Genomic DNA, 4,629 nt, shown 5'->3' with positions numbered 1-4,629 from the left:
ACAAGATAGTTTAATAACCCTAATTGGGCATGAATAAGCTTAGGGAGGACGAAAACGACTTAATTGTTCATCCATTGACATAAACACACCTATTGGATGCACAAGATTGGTTAAAAACCCTAATTCGACAAGAATAAGCCTAGGGAGGACGAAAATGACCTAAGTGTTAATCTAATTAGACAAATGAACTAATTGGATGCACAAGATTGGTTAAAAACCCTAATTGGACAAGACGAAGCCTAGGGAGGACGAAAACAACCTAAATGATCATCCAATGACACAAACACGCCAATTGGATGCACAAGATTGATTAAAAAGCCTAATTGGACAAGAATAAGCCAAGAGAGGACGAACATGACTTAAATTGTCATCCAATCACACAAATATTGGATAAAAACCCTAATTAAACAAGAATAAGCCTATGGATGACGAAAATGACCTAATTGTTTATCCAATAACACAAACACACCTATTGGATGCACTAGATTGGTTAAAAACCTTAATTGGAGTAGAATAAGCCTAGGGATGACGAAAATGAACTAAATGTGAATCCAATGACACAAACGCATCTATTGGATGTACAACATTGACTAAAAACCCTAATAGGACAAGAATAAGCATAGGGAGGACGAAAATGACCTAAATGTTAATCCAATGACACAAACAGACCTATTGGATGCACAAAATTAGGTAAAAACTCTAATTGGACAAGAACAAGCCTAGGGAGAACGATAATGACCTAAATGTTCATCCAATGACACAAACACACCTATTGTATGCACAAGAATGGTTAAAAACCCTAGTTGGACAAAAATAAGTCTAGGGAGGACGAAAATGACCTAAATGTGAATCTAATGACATAACCAAACCTATTGGAGGCACAAGATTGGTTAAAAACCCTAATTGGATAAAAATAAGCAGAGGGAGGACGAAATGACCTAAATGTTAATCCAAGGACACAATTGAACTTATAAGATGCACAAGATTGGTTAAAAACCCAATTGGACACGAATAAGCCTAGGGAAGACGAAAGTAACCTAAATGTTTGTCCAATGACACAAACAAACCTATTGGATGCACAAGATTGGTTAATAACCCTAATTAGACAAGAATAAGCCTAGGGAGGACGAAAATGACCTAAATGTTAATCTAATGATACATATGAACTTATTTGATGCACAAGATTGGTTAAAAATCCTAATTGGACAAGAATAAGCATAGGGACGACGAAAATGACCTAAATGATCATCCAATGACACAAGCAAACATATTAGATTCACAAAATTGGTTAAAATCCCCAATTGGACAAGAATAAGCCTAGGGAGGACGAAAATCACTTAAATGTTCATCCAATGAAACAAACACACCTTTTGGATGGACAAGATTGGTTAAAAACCCGAATTGGACAAGAATAAGTCTAGGGAGGATGAAAATGACCTAAATGTTCATCGAATGACACAAACTCGCCTAATGGATGCACAAAATTGATTAAAAACCATAATTGGACAAGAATAAGCCTAAGGAGGAATGGACCCGAATAAGCCTAGGGAGGACGAAAATGACCTAAATGATCATCCAATGACATAAACACACCTATTGGATGCACAAGATTGATTAAAAACTATAATTGGACAAGAATAAGTCTAGGGACGACGAAAATGACTTAAATTTTCATCCAATAACACAAAAAAACCTATTGGATGCACAATACTGGTAAAAAACCCTAATTGGACAAGAATAAGCCTAAGGAGGACGAAAATGACCTAAATGTTCATCCAATGACACAAACACACCTATTGGATGCACTAGATTGGTTAAAAACATTAATTGGAGTAGAATAATCCTATGGATGACGATAATGACCTAAATGTGAATCCAATGACCCAAACACACCTATTGGATCCACACGATTGTTTGAAAACCCTAGTTGGACAAGAATAAGTCTAAGGAGGACGAAAATAACCTAAATATTCATCCAATGACACAAACGCACCTATTGGATGCACAAAACTGGTTTAAATCCCTAATTGGAATAGAATAAAACTAGGGAGGATACGAATGACCTAAATGTTCGTCAAATGACACAAACACACCTATTGGATGCACAAGATTGATTAAAACCCTAATTGGACAAGAATAAGCCTAGGGAGGCGAAAATGACCAAAATGTTTATCCAATCACACAAACACACCTATTGGTTGCACAATATTGGTTAAAAACCCTAATTTGACAAGAATAAGCCTACGGGGGACGAAAATGACCTATATTTTCATCCAATGACACAAACACACCTATTGGATGCACAAGATTAGTTAAAAACCCTAATTGGACTAGCATAAGCCTAGGGTGGACGAAAACGACTTAAATATGAGTCCAATGACTCAAACACAGCTATTGGATGCCCAAGATTGGTTAAAAACCGTAATTGGACAAGGATAAGCATTGTGAGGACGAAATGACCTAAATGTTAATTCAATGATTGTTCTTGTCACAGTGACTCAGACATTTACTTCAAACGATTGTTCTTGTCACAGTGACTCAGACATTTGCTTCAATCGATTTGCCAATCGATTGTGCTTGTTACAGAACCTCAGCCATTTGGTCAAAATCAATTTGCCAATCGATTTATTCAAAGTGTTTCTGATAAATGATTAACTTCAATCGGTTACCTAATCGATTGCCACAGAACTTGTAGTTTAAGAAATCTAATTCAATTGATGTCCTAATCAATTTGATTGACCACAAAACTTATTCCTGATGAAAAACTTTGTCACAATCGATTTGCAAATCGATTGATTTAGTAATTGGTTGGTTCTGTGAATCATGAAATCGATTACTCAATTGATGTCCCAATCGATTGTCCAATAGATTGGATTAAGCCCAGAACTCAGGTTTCACTAAAAACCTTTAAGTAATCGATTTCCCAATCGATTTACGTAGTAAAAACTCTTGTTCTGAGTCAAACAATCGATTACTAGTTGATTGATTTACTTTCCTTGGCAAATACTTAGGTATGAAATCATAGTGATTAGTCCACTAAATTGGATAAAAATCCTAATTGGACAAGAATAAACCTAGGGATGACGAATATGACCTAAATGTTCATCCAATGACACAAACACACCTATTGGATGCACAAGATTTGTTAAAAACCCTAGTTGGACAAGAATAAGTCTAAGGACGACGAAAATGACCTAAATGATCATCCAATGATACAAACACACCTATTGGTGTCACAAGATTGATTAAAAACCCTAATTGGACAAGAATAAGCCTAGGGACGACCAAAATGACCTAAATGTTCATCCAATGACACAAACACAACTTTGGATGCACTAGATTGGTTATAAACCTTAATTAGAGTAGAATAATCCTAGGGATGACGATAATGACCTATATGTGAATCCAATGACACTAACACACCTATTGGATGCACAAGATTGGTTAAAAACCCAAGTTGGAGAAGAATAAGTCTAGGGAGGACGAGAATGACCTAAATGTTCCTCCAATGATACAAGCAAACCTATTGGATGCACAAAATTGCTTAAAAACCCTAATCGGACCAGAATAAACCTAGGTAGGAGAAAAATGACATAAATGTTCATCCAATGACACAAGCACACCTATTGGATCCACACGATTGCTTGAAAACCCTAATTGGGCAAGAATAAGCCTAGGGAGGACGAAAATGACCTAAATGTTCATCCAATGACACAAGCACACCTATTGGATCCACACGATTGCTTGAAAACCCTAATTGGGCAAGAATAAGCCTAGGGAGGACGAAAATGACCTAAATGTTCATCCAATGACACAAACACACCTATTGGATGGACAAGATTATTTAAAAACCCTAATTGGACTAGAATAAGCCTATGGTGAACGAAAATGACCTAAATGTTAATCCAATAACACAAATGAACTTATTGGATGGACCGGATTGGTTAAAAATCCTAATTGGACAAGAATATGCCTAGGGAGGACGAAAATGACCTAAATGTTCGTCCAATGACACAAACACACCTATTGGATGCACAAGATTGGTTAATAACTCTAATTGGACAAGAATAAGCCTAGGGAGGACGAAAATTACCTAAATGTTAATCGAATGACACAAATGAACTTATTTGACGCACAAGATGGATTTAAAACCAAAATTGGACAAGAATAAGCATAGGGATGATGAAATGAACTAAATTTTAATCCAATGACACAAATGAACTTATTGGATGCAAAATATTGGTTAAAAACCCTAATTGGACAAGAATAAGCCTAGGGAGGACGAAAATGACCTAAATGTTAATCGAACGACACAAATGAACTTATTTGATGCACAAGATTGGTTGAAAAACCTAGTTGGACAAGAATAAGTCTAAGGACAACGAAAATGACCTAAATGTTCATCCAATGACAAGAATAAGCCTAGGGAGGACGAAAATGACCTAAATGTTAATCCAATGACACAAACACACCTATCGAATGCACAAGATTGTTAAAAAACCCTAATTGGACAAGAATAAGCCTAGGGAGGACGAAAATGACGTAAATGTTCGTCCAATGACACAAGCAAACCTATTGGATGCACAAGATTGGTTAAAAACCCTAATTGGACTAGAATAAGCATAGGCA

This window comes from Cicer arietinum, chromosome 3 (genome assembly GCF_000331145.2).
Source record: "Cicer arietinum cultivar CDC Frontier isolate Library 1 chromosome 3, Cicar.CDCFrontier_v2.0, whole genome shotgun sequence".
Lineage (NCBI taxonomy): Eukaryota > Viridiplantae > Streptophyta > Magnoliopsida > Fabales > Fabaceae > Cicer > Cicer arietinum.
Note: the sequence above shows the minus strand (reverse complement) of the source record.